This window comes from Pongo pygmaeus, chromosome 9 (genome assembly GCF_028885625.2).
Source record: "Pongo pygmaeus isolate AG05252 chromosome 9, NHGRI_mPonPyg2-v2.0_pri, whole genome shotgun sequence".
Taxonomy (NCBI): Eukaryota; Metazoa; Chordata; class Mammalia; order Primates; family Hominidae; genus Pongo; species Pongo pygmaeus.
The window spans coordinates 123,205,326-123,218,227 of record NC_072382.2 but is presented as its reverse complement, the minus strand read 5'-3'; the positions used below and the strand labels follow the sequence as shown (position 1 = coordinate 123,218,227).

General features: G+C 44.2%; 1 long non-coding RNA gene across 2 annotated transcripts in view; it reads left to right on the top strand.

Moving 5' to 3' along the window:
- Positions 1–12,902, top strand: part of LOC129009056 (uncharacterized) — a 38,887-nt gene that overhangs the window by 5,090 nt on the left and 20,895 nt on the right. Inside the window, exon 3 of one of the 2 annotated variants that reach the window (XR_008492613.1) lies at positions 10,959–11,074. The exons of the other annotated variant lie outside the window; for it this stretch is intronic. This is a non-coding gene — a long non-coding RNA (uncharacterized LOC129009056). Of the gene's footprint in view, positions 1–10,958; positions 11,075–12,902 lie in introns of those variants that run through there. 2 annotated transcript variants of the gene reach the window in all.

Here is a 12,902-nt window from a genome sequence, read left to right as displayed (position 1 = left end):
GAGGGATTTGGTTTCCAATGTGTTTCAAAACCTGTGAGAGAGCCTGAGTTTTAGAAGGTCCCTCGGACAGGCACAGTGACTTATGCCCTTAATCCCAGCACTTACGGAGGCCAAGGCGGGAGGATCATTTGAACCCAGGAGTTCAAGACCAGCCTGGGCAATGTGTCAAAACCCCACCTCTACAAAAAATACAAACATGAGCCAGGCATGGTAGCACATGCCTGTAGTCCCAGCTACTTAGGAAGCTGAGTGGGGAGGATCGCTTGAGCCCAGGAGGTCAGGGCTGCAGTGAGCTGAGATCGCACCACTGCACTCCAGCCTGGGTGACAGAGAGGGACCCTGTCTCAAAAAAAAAAAAGTCCTCAAGTTTTGATTCCACTGTTTACCCTTCTCTGGCCTTCATCCCTAAGTAACTCAACTTCCTGAACTTCTATAACAAGAAAACATTTAGACCTTTCTCATAAAGTGTGTGAAGTGGGAACCTAGAAGTTTCTTATGATTATGTAGACCCAAGGACAAACCTTCTGACATAAGACAATGGGTTGCTGAGGGTCCCTAGGAAATTACCTCTTTCCCTGGGAATATAGAGGAGTAGGACTCCCCCTCCTGGGTTTGAAGTGAATGAGAGGAACTTAAGCTGAAGATTATTTGAAAATCCCTGTGTAATTACATATCAAGGCTTGTATCTTCTTCCCTTGAGGCCTTTGCAGTACATTCACTGGGGATGCATGCGTTAGGCACAGACGAGCCTAGGGATGTGACCAATCAGCTTGGACACAGCACAGTCGAAATGTGATGCTTTATTTCAGCAGATGCCTCTGCACTCTCTTAGGGCCAGCAAGACAGGGAAAGCAGACAGTCAGACTAGCTTTTTGGCCCACCTCTCCTGGATACTTTCCTTTTTTTTTTTTTTTTTCTTTTAAGACAGAGTTTCTGTCACCCAGGCTGGAGTACAGTAATGCGATCTCAGCTCACTGCAACCTCCATCCCCTGAGTTCAAATGATTCTCCTGCCTCAGCCTCCCGAGCAGCTGGGATTACAGGCATGTGCCATCACACCTGGCTAATTTTTGTATCTTTAGTAGAGACAGGGTTTCACCATGTTGCCCAGGCTGGTCTCAAACTGCTGACCTCAGGTGATCCGCCCACCTCAGCCTCCCAAAGTGCTGGGATTACAGGCATGAGCCACCATGCCCGGCCTTCTCCTAGATACAGTCTAACAGAAACCTAGGATCCCCCGGACCCCTTTTCCAGTCAGAACAGATGGAAATGCTCTCCCCTCTGGCCTTGTTTATTCATTAACTAAAAGGCCACTTCTTGACCTCTTCCTGGATTTCCCCCAACCACCCCTAGAGGCCCTGAAACTTGCTTTAGCCCTCTTTTGAGATGTTGATCGTGTTCTGCCTTCCATTAGAGCAACCATTTGGGTACTTATCTCCTTTTCTAAATTGTAATGATGTCTTGGAGTCTATTCCCCTGTCTTGTACTTAACAGAGACCGACTAGATCCTACAGAATTGAAATAAAAGTGAAGGGAGTGGTGAGAGGGAATTACCCCCACCCCCGCTCCTCACACCCTTCGGCAGTTGGTTCTGGAAGGAGGAACAATTTTGAATCAATGCTCTGGGGGGACTGAATTTTCCATTCTAGCTTTCACTCCAAAGAATGGCAGAGAGGCCTCTGAGCGCCTGTCAGCACCAGGGCAGCCAGCCTAAGCAAGAAGGGAGTCTTTTCCCTGCAACATATTTTCATGCATGTCCTAGTCATCATCTGCCCAATAATAGGTTCAAATGCCTATAAAGGACACAGCCACTAACTGCAAGGAACTTGAGAAAGAGAAGAAAGATAAACATGAAACTAGCAGAAATATGTAAATACAAAAAGAATTCTGTCTTGGGGGGAAAAAAGATGAGTACTGGCTTTGGGGAGGGTGATAGGCAAACTCTCTGGAGAATAAGACGTTTTGAGCTGTGGTTTCAGGTGTGTGTGTGGTAGTTGGGACGGGACAAGTGGAGAAGGCTAAAGTGCTCTGGTTCCAGGAGGAAGCAGGAAGTTATTTTCAGCGTCTGAGGAGAAGGAGGAAAGGTTTCAGGGTAGAGTGGCGGCAAGGTAGGGTGTGGGAACAAGTAGGTGGGGTGGTGCCTGCTATGGGAGGCTGGGAAGGCCAATGGAGAGAGACACCAAAGGAGACCTGTGGGGACAGCAGAAGCTCGGGTGGAGCACCTAGCTCGTCCCTTTCAGCACTGTGGTGCAGGGATCTGTGGAGGCCGTGCAGCCAGGGGTTCTGAGAAGCGCTTCTTCCAGCACCTGTTTCACCAGGGCCACAACACTTGTTCCAAATGCCACTTTTGCCCATCTCCTGCTACAGCTCAGGAGAAGTGGGAGGACCTGTGTATCATGCATATAATCTCCCAGAGGGTGCGACAGATCATACCTCTCACTGTGCGCCTTCTCTAAATCCATCACCCTGGAAATTTTACGTGGTGTCATCAGCTGAATTAACACCTGTTAAAATCATCATTCCCACCAGACTCAAAACTGCAAGTGCTTTTAATGAGGCTCCACATAAAAGAATACATTTTCTCAGAGCCCTTAAACAAATTACATTAAATCCTCCACACCATATAAATTATTGAAACAGCGATTAGAGTTTGGATCATACCAACAGACCTGCTCGGAGGCAAATTTTCAAACTCCCCAACCACCTAAGCAAAGAGGTGAGTGAAAAATTCGTTCCTTTTCAATGGTTATTTCAACAGAAGCTTCGGTGCTAAATTAGCAGTGAGTTTTGTGTATGAATTTTCTTTGAAATCTAACATTATGTAAATGAAAAACCCAACACAGCGCAAATTAAGACTATTCTTAATTCTAAAAGGCTGCTATTCTGTGATAATGACGCCATGGAATACTTTACAGTCTGCCAACCGTGGAGTGTGGTTCCTGCTCCCCCATCTGTCTTGGATGCCTCCCAGCAGGGGGACACCCACTGTGTCCTCATTTTTTTATCCTGCCCACTGAAGTCAGATCCTGTCCACCCTTCCGCCCCTCTTCCACCTCATAATTTAATCTTGCCCAGATCATTTAATCACCTAAAATGGAACCAGAGATTGAAATGGGCTTAACCTGCATCCATGTGCAGTGTAAAGTACTAGAGGCGTGACGTCAGAAGCCCACTCACATGGGTTTATATCTGGCTCTGCCACAGACCTGCTGGATCTGCTCAGGCACCTTCTCAGAGCCTAAGTTTCTTCATCTGTAGGTAAATATGAATTACCTACATCTGCAGGTTTAAAGGATTAATTGAGATTTTACATGTCAATGGTTTAGAAAGTGAACGCCTGGCACATAAAACTTGTTTAGCGAATGATGCCTACTGTTATTGAGCAAAGCTCGGGTTAGGTATTGTTGGTAAATCAATTTGGCCATTCAGCAATTGTTGGGTTTTTATTCAGGTTTGTACATGTCCCTTCAACCTCACTACCAGGTGATATGTTGCTATAAAAACTGAGATTAGTTTTTATAAATTAAACCAGGTTTCTCTCTCTCTCTCTCTCTCTCTCGCTGACGCACAGACACACACACACACACACGCACGCACACACACATTTCTTAGCAAGCAGGCTAGAGGCCATCACACATCCTGTACCAGAAGGCTCAGGGCACCCCTAAAACCCTTACGGGAGAACCTAGACCCCAAACAGATGGAGCAATGTTCTGAGGCCAGGATCCACCAAACTCCTGGTCAAATCAGGGAACAGTTTCCCTTTAAGTGAAGAGACAAAAGACCAGATGAATTCAACAGCTCTGGAGGAGGAATCAGCCTGCTGGGTCTGCTGGATTCTTACATCTTGCCCAAGCAAGCCCACTCCAGCTATGTTTCTTGAGCAGCGCTAATTTCACCAATGAAAAATAATAACTAATATTCCTTATGCTAATTTATACACCTTCTGATCCAAATGTACATGATGTTCTCAGCGCAGCTCCCTGAAAAGCTTGAATTCCTGACCAGGATGCTTCAAGTGCCGATCACATTTAGAGCATGGATTTCTGATGAAGTCCCTTCAAATGTGAACTCTACACCCCCAGCATGGATTAAAGTTAATTTATACACATATACATGACTCTGTTTATATTGAAGTATTTAAAATCTACTACAGACAATATAGCAACTATGAATAAGGAAAAGCTTCCAACATCAATGGAATAGGAGAGTGGTATAAAACCATGGCCTTTCCTTTAGTGGGAATATTCATGCTTAGGTTCTTGTCTGTTTGACATGGCATTGTGAGAATTTATTTTAGATATGCCACTGTAGACAGCCAGATTTTACTGTGTTTGTTTGGCCAGCAACTTGGGGCAGTCATTTGTCCTAATCAGGAATTCATGCCTCAAGCGTGGTCAGCTAGCACTAGAAAGTCCAATGCTAGCTCCTGGGTAGCTCTAAATCTCAATCAATACAAGTGATTTTTTACTAATTAGCATAACAAATGTTGAGAATGAATCTTCATTAGTAGCTTGTTAGTTAGATGAATAAGTATTAGAAATGGGCTGTCATTAGTAAAGTCAGAAGTATTCAAGACATATGGCTTGTCAAAAATATTTTATAGACACTCTTTTCCATCCCGCATCTTCATGTCCTCTAGCCTCAGAGATGCCAGTTGAGTTTTTTGTTTGTTTGTTTTTGAGACAGAGCCTCGGCTGGGCGCGGTGACTCACGCCTGTAATCCCAGCACTTTGGGAGGCCGAGACGGGCGGATCACGAGGTCAGGAGATCAAGACCATCCTGGCTAACACGGTGAAACCCCGACTCTACTAAAAATACAAAAAATTAGCCAGGCGTGGTGGTGGGCGCCTGTAGTCCCAGCTACTCAGGAGGCTGAGGCAGGACAATGGCGTGAACCTGGGAGGCGGAGCTTGAAGTGAGCCGAGATCACACCACTGCACTCCAGCCTGGGCAACAGAGCAAGACTCTGTCTCAAAAAAAAAAATTAATAAATAAATAAAAGAGAGAGACAGAGCCTCACTCTGTTGCCCAGGCTGGAGTATAGTGGTACCATCTCAGCTCACTTCAACCTCCGCCTCCCAGGTTCAAGCGATTCTCCTGCCTCAGCCTCCTGAGTAGCTGGGACCACAGGTGCGCGCCACCACGCCCAGCTAATTTTTGTATTTTTAGTAGAGACGGGGTTTCGCCATGTTGCCCAGGCTGGTCCTGAACTCCTGACCTCAAACAGTCCACCCACCTAGGCTTTCCAAAGTGCTGGGATTACAAGTGTGAGCCACTGTGCCCAGCCCCAATTGAGTCTTAATCCCTAGTTCTTCCTGTGTCCTTGGGTTTAAGGATTCTAGTTGCTTGTTACCAACCATAAGTTTAACTGAATGCCGACTCTGGAATGTCACATCTGCATCTAGTAAAGCACATTCAAGTAAGGTGCAATGAAAGCACCTAAAAGAGAGCTGAGAGACTTCCTATGCCTTGTTGCTAATAAATATTTACTTAATAAACATCTGCCTGTATAGCAGAATCTGGTACAAGGTTTGCTATCATTAAAATCTGGCAGTGAGGTTGTGAAGGATTAACTAAACCTTACGTGCTCCAACTTGGCAGCTACTCTGTCTATCAAAAATAACTAATGATTGGTCATGAATAAACTTATCTAGGTCAATTGCAATATGTTACTAAGTGCTCCTGTTGGAAAACTAGGGTAAGAGTAGGGGTAGTGGCACATGGGTTTTTAGGATCAGTGGATTAGTTGGGATAAAACTTTAGCTGCATGCCACAGAGACCCAAAATAATGGCGGCTTACACAAGACAAAAGTGTGTTTTTCCCACACATTAGCTGGTGTCTCTGCTGTAGCTCCATGCAGCTGTTGGGAGTTCAGGCTCCTTCTGTCTCATTGCTGTGCCATCCCAGGGTGCCTCCTTTGTCTGTATGATCCACAATGGCTCACCAGAACATCCTCAAGGCGGCCAGTGGGAAGGAGAAAGGGCACAAGCCAGTTCATACACATCATTTCTGCTCACATCCCATTTGCCAGAACTTAGTCTCATGGTACACCTACCTGCAAGGGATGCTGGGAAATAGAGGCCTTATTCTTTTTTTTTTTTTTTTTGAGACAGAGTCTCGCTCTGTCACCCAGGCTGGAGTGCAGTGGCGCAATCTTGGCTCACTGCAAGCTCTGCATCCCAGGTTCTCGCCATTCTCCTGCCTCAGCCTCCTGAGTAGCTGGGACTGCAGGCACCCATCACCACGCCCGGCTAATTTTTTTTTTTTTTTTTTGTATTTTCAGTAGAGATGAGGTTTCACTGTGTTAGCCAGGATGGTCTCAATCTCCTGACCTCATGATCCGCCCGCCTCGGCCTCCCAAAGTGCTGGGATTACAGGCGTGAGCCACAGCGCCTGGCCAACAGAGGCCTTATTCTAAGCATTCATGTACCCACTTACAAATCAAGGGTTATTTTCCCTTTAGAAGAAGTGGAAAACAATACCAAGAACAACCAGTAGTTATTTCCAAAATCAGAACGTAATAATGAAGAGAATGGGCCTAAAAATTAGTAGGCAAGCTCTGTTACTGGGGCTCGCTTCTAAAACGTTGAAATACTTAGATCTCCGTTGGTAAATAATTACTTCTGCAGCCAGTAGGGGCAGAAAAGGAGTGATTCCTTTCCTCACCCATCATAAGAGCCATAGCCAACACTCCTATAACAAAAGACAAGTTAGCAAGAGAAAAGCATAACCGTATTTAATCATAATTTTATGTGACATAAGAGCCTTCAGAAATGAAGACCCAAAGACCCAGGGAAGACTGTCTACTTTCTTGGTTAGGTTTGATGAAGAATGGACAGCTACACAGAAATGTGACTGGACAAAAGGGTATAATCTAATAGTAATAGACTGAGAAGGGAACTCCAGCAAGTCTTGTCTGTTCAGATTCTTCTTGACCTCCTTCCTCCTGAGTATGGAACGGGACCCCTCTTGAATGCAGGTCTTCAAAAAAGAAGTATTAAGGGAGAGTGTGATCTTTCCAGGCTCATGGCTTGCTTTGGGAGAAAGAAATTCTAGTTTCTGTGACCCACCTTGGGAAAGAGGAATTCTGGTTTCTATGAGTCAGGAGAGAAAGAGGGACAAGAGACAGGAGGGCAAGACAAAGTCAGAGAGAACTTGTTTCTGAAGCTGCTGGTGGGGCTTTCCCATCTTCTTTAGTTCAAAGTCTCAGCATGCCATCCTCTGGCCCTCTGACGTTTTTTATTTGTTTGTTTATTTATTTATTTATTTATTTAGAGACAGGGTCTCGCTCTGTCGCCCAGGCTGGAGTGCAGTGGCATGCTCTAGGCTCACTGTAACCTCCGCCTCCTGGGTTCAAGCAATTCTCTTGCTTCAGCCTCCTGAGTAGCTGGAATTACAGGCCATGTACCATCATGCCCAGCTAATTCTTATACTTTTAGTAGAGACAGGGTTTCACCATGTTGGCCAGGCTGGTCTCAAACTCCTGACCTCAAGTGATCTACCTTTGGGAGCCTCGGCCTCCCAAAGTGCTGAGATTACAGGCATGAGCCACCATGCCCACCCTGGGGTATCATTCTCTGAGCCCCGGCAAGCTCCTGAGCACTACCAAATCCCACTGTCCCAGGCACCATGCCTCCCCACCCAGAACACTGTGAACTTCTCCCAGGATCCAGTAACTAAAAGATTAATTAATGTCTGGTCCACTAGGGGCCTCCTAGACTCTCATCCAGCCCAATGGCCTGTGTCCATTCTGATTGGCCAATGCCCTTGTCTTACTGATTTTTAAAAAATTCAAATATAACTTGTGGCAGCAATGTCTGGAAATCATGTTTTATACAAAAGTTGAAGAAATGAAATACTTAACTTAGAATAGAGGAGATTTAGCAGAGGGCCAACTCAGCCATTATCTTTAAACATTTACATTAATAATCACCATCTTTAAATGTTATTGTAATACCTGTTATGTGCCAGGATTGGATCTGAACTCAGTGCTGTATTTGTGCTCTCTCAGATTCTCAAAGCAATCCTGTATGGTGAGAATTATTTTTATTTTACTGACAAAGCTGTTGAAGATCAGAGACATTGAGTTACTCGTAGAAGATATACAGACAGAGCCAAGATTCAAACCCCTTGGGTGTCTGGCTCCAAAGTGGAAATATTCTCCATGGTGCCAAAGGACTCGTAAACAGAATGTACAAAGGACTCTTACAAATCAATAATAAAAGGACAATCAATTTTTTTAAACAAGCAAAAGACTTAGACAAACACCGCATAAAAGAGAATGTATGCATGGCCAATGAGAACATAAAAAAGATGCTCAGCATTGTTGGTCGTCAGGGAAGTGCAGATTGAAAATGCAATGGGATACCACTACACACCCGCCAGAATGGTTAAAATTTAAAAATTTTAACAGTACCAAATGTTAGAGAGGCTGTGAAGCAGCAGGATGTTTTATGCATGGCCAGCAAAAGTATAAAATGGTAGAGTCATTTGGAAAACTGGCATTTTCTCATAAATATTCACCTATCATGTGATCTAAAAATTCCAAAAGAAATGAAATTATATGTCTACAAAAAAAGTTGGATAAGAATATTCATTGTAGCTTTATTTCTTTTGTTGTTGTTGTTGTTGTTTTTGTTGAAACAGAGTCTCGCTCTGTCACCCAGGCTGGAGTGCAATGGCGCCATCTCAGCTCACTGCAACCTCCGCCTCCCGGGTTCAAGCAATTCTTGTACCTCAGCCTCCCGAGTAGCTGGGACTACAGGCACATGCCACCACACCTGGCTAATTTCTGCATTTTTAGTAGAGATGGGGTTTCGCCACATTGGCCAGGCTGGTCTCGAACTCCTGACCTTGTGATCCGCCTGCCTCGGCCTCCCAAAGTGTTGGGATTACAGGCATAAGCCACAGCGCCTGGCTGTGGCTTTATTTCTGTTGTTGTTGTTGTTGTTGTTGTTGTTGAAACAGAGTCTCGCTCTGTAGCCCAGGCTGGAGTGCAGTGGCGCCGTCGTCTCAGCTCACTGCAACCTCCACCTCCCGGGCTCAAGCAATTCTTGTGCCTCAGCCTCCCGGGTAGCTGGGACTACAGGCACGCGCCACCACACTTGGCTAACTTTTGTATTTTTAGTAGAGGTGGAGTTTCGCCATATTGGCCAGGCTGGTCTCGAATTCCTGATCTTGTGATCCACCTGCCTCGGCCTCCCAAAGTACTGGGATTACAGGCGTGAGCCACCGCACCCGGCCGTGGCTTTATTTCTAAAAGCCAGACTTTGGAAACAATGCCAATGTCTATCAATAGACTAAAGAGATAAATTGAGATTTTTCATACTGTGAGATATTGCCCCACAATAAAAAGGAACAAACTATTAATGCATACAACAATGTAGATGAATCTCAACAATATTATGTTAAATGAGAAGCACCAGACACAAAAGAGTACACACAATGAATGACTCCACTTATGTGAAGTCTAGCAACAGGAAAAACACATCTATGGAAATAGAAATCAGAATAGTCATTGCCTGTGAGAATGTAGAGGGAGGGTGGGCCACGGAAAAGGAGCATGGGAAAATTTTTTGGGTGATGGCAATTTTCACATTTTGATTAAACAATTAAGTTTAATCAAATTATACACTTAAGATCTGTGCATTTTACCATATGTAATTATGCTTTGAATAAAAATAAATTAAAATAAAGGGATGAAATGGGTTGCTTCTTCCAGTATTATGCTTTGGCACTGGAAGTATTTAAGCTAGACTAGTGCTTATCAGAAATATTGTGGATGGTTCAAATTGGGAGTTCTGATTAAGTAATAAAAAAAAGCCCTCAGATTTTAAGACTTCGGTGTGATACTTGATATGCAATGCTGAACTAATCATGTATTTCAGAAAAGGCAAAACCTGCATTCATTTTCTATTTTGGAGAACTCCATGTAGATATGGAAACTTATGTTACCGAAAACTTTCTTGAATCTGTTTATTTTTCTTTTCTGAAATTCTTCCCCTATTTACCATTACCTCTAACTACTTGCCTCCTGAAACGCAAACTTTAGCCACTCTATGTTGCTATATCTTAGAACATGTGGTGTTTGCACATTTCCTTTGTTAAACATCCTCCCTACCCCCCACTTCCCATCAACTTCTGCCCTTCCTTGAAACTGTACAGAAGTCAACTGCACCAGTAAGACTCCCCTATAAGCCCTGTGGCTCACAGTTTGAGTCTATTTTTGAGTCTAGATTACCTGTAGTATAGCAGTTATCCCAGGCTAAATGATGCCAAGGTCCCTTCCAGCTCAAAGAGTCTGGCTCTTTGAACAGGGGAATCTAGGCTTGAAGAATGAAGAGAAACAACCAAGCCATCAGCAGTAGCATCTTCATCAGGTTCTACATGAGGTAGACTGAATGACAGAATATGACCTGGGTCATTTCTGTGAAAACTATATTACTTAGAATTAAGTCAGAAGTTTCATTCCCAGCTGATTAATAAGAGAACCAGTTGAGATTGCCAAACTTGTTCAGACTTGGAGACTTGCCATTTTGGAGCTAGATGAGAAAGAATTCAACTCAGTGGTTGCATAAGAATGGGTCTGTGCAGATGACATGGAACATGGTGGGTTGAAAGAAAATGGGTGAATAAAACTCCAGGCTAAGTGCTGAAGCTAATATTTACTGATCACTTTCTATGGAGTCAGATCCTATGCTAAACACTTTATCCATTCATCTTATTTAATCCTCATTGTGACTCTCTGTACAGAGGCTAAGTAGTGTTATTCACAGCTAGTAAGTACTAGAACTGGGTCTCATTTCCAGGTCTATTTGACTCCAAAGTCCATATTCTTGCTCACTAGGCTCTAGTAAGTCCCAGAAAGGAATTGCCAAAATCATTTTAGCCCTGTTTCTTGGTTCCAGGTACCTCAGCCACCGCAAACTGGCTGACTCCTTTCCCATTTTTTTTAGGATTACTGGGAAGAGAGGTCTGCAGCATTCCTCAGTAACCTGTCTCAGTGCCTCTAATATCTGCAGCAAGAACATTCTTCTTCGTATTTCATCTGAGTCCTCCCTACTTTTGTTTTATCATTCATAGGTGAGATAAGGCTCCATTTATACTTATAATTTCAGTGAAAGCAGGAGGCTGCAGAAACCACTGCAGTAAGAACTTTAAATATTCTAGTGCATCTTCTGTTTGTCTGAGAGTTGTCAGGTTCCTCTAGCAGTGCAGTCTGGAGCCATATGAGGGGAGATTAATGAGGGGACATGGGGGGTCAAGAAGCAAATATTCATTAAAGAGATCAGGAAATGGGTTTGTCCTCATTAAGGCATAATCGCAGCAGACCACAGAGCATAGTGGAATATGAAGCTGTGGTTTAGCCAAGGAAAATGCAAGGAACAAATCTGATAGACATGAGAAACAGGAGCAGGAAACTGTAGCACTGTTAGGCTGAAGTTGTGTAACAGTCCTCTCCCCGTGGTCATTTTGACTAAATCAACTAAAACCATGTCTAATATATTTAGCACCTATGAGGAACTCTTTTCTCCTCCCTCTCCTCTTCTTCTTGTGTGCATGTGACTGGCTTACTGGACAACCTTTATTTCAAAAGCAGTGTTGTGAGAACCCAGAATATGGCTCTTGCTCAAGAGCCTCTCCTCAATCCTGAGTTGTAGCCCAAGACATCCAGATCACTGAGCTGGGGTGTGGGAGGTCCTCAAGCTCTTGTCCTAAAGCTGGTGGAGGGTAGAGCTCAGATATGAACACAGGCAGTTGAGCTCCAGAGCCCATGCCCTTAACCACTTCATTGCTCCTCATTGGATTTGTGATCATGATATCCCTAATCCCCTGACAAAAGAGAAGTACCCTTGGAGATCTAGCCAGTGGTTTACAACCATTTGAAAATTTCAAGCAGCAGAACTAGATTTATTACAATTAAAACCTGACATGGAACCTCAATGTATGAAACAGACAAAAGCAGATGTATGGTACTGAGGTTGCAGGGGGCCCAGGGTTTCCAAAGCCTTGCTTGCTAACTCTGCCAATCCCTAGGGTTCTGCAGAACACACAGTGAGAACTACATCACTCTGTTAGCAACCAAGTAAATTGAAAATTGACATGTAATAGTAAATTGGCATGCGTTTTCTTTTTATCTCTTTGCATTTCTTTCAACCAGATAAGAGAAATGAGACTCAAGATGAGTAGACAGAGCAAAGGGAAAGGGACAGAGCAAAGGGAAAGAGCCAGTGCACAGGGTGTTATCAGAGAGCAGAGCTGAGCAAGGCACTGCAGTGGGACGTCATAATCAAGGTGAGCCATATGAGATCACCCGCAAGTACAGGAAAAAGGGACGGGCCATTTGTGCCTAACACCAGCCCCAAGAACTTTTGAAGGAAAGGTAAAGACAGGAAACTGAACTGGGCCAACATGTGAACAGCTTTCTGCCCTCTAGCATCCCTTCTTTTTGTCTATGCAACAATCACATGTACTTTGCACAAGCCCAGAAATGGGAACCCAGTTTTCTGTCCTTTGCTTATGTTTGTAACCTTTCCAAGCCTACCTCAGGAAGGATGTCTATTGAGCAGATGGGTTTGTGAAATTCCCTAACAGGAGGAAGCCGTTTGCTACAACAACAGCTCGGAGGGTTCTTCTGCACTCCACACTTCAGCAGTTGTGCCAGCTGGGTAAGGAAAAACACAAAGGGAACCAAAGCTGTGGGCTGGTGCATTTGAGTCAGAGGCCTCTTTAAATGTAATTGATGGAGAGAGAGATTGAGAGAGGATTATAATAGTCAGGCTGCCCAACCACTTAGGTAACCACACTTAGCGAGGATTCCCCAGATCCAGGAGATGGATTTTAATTTGCCACACTCAGAAATTCCATTTTATCAAAGCACATGCCCTGATTTGGGCCAT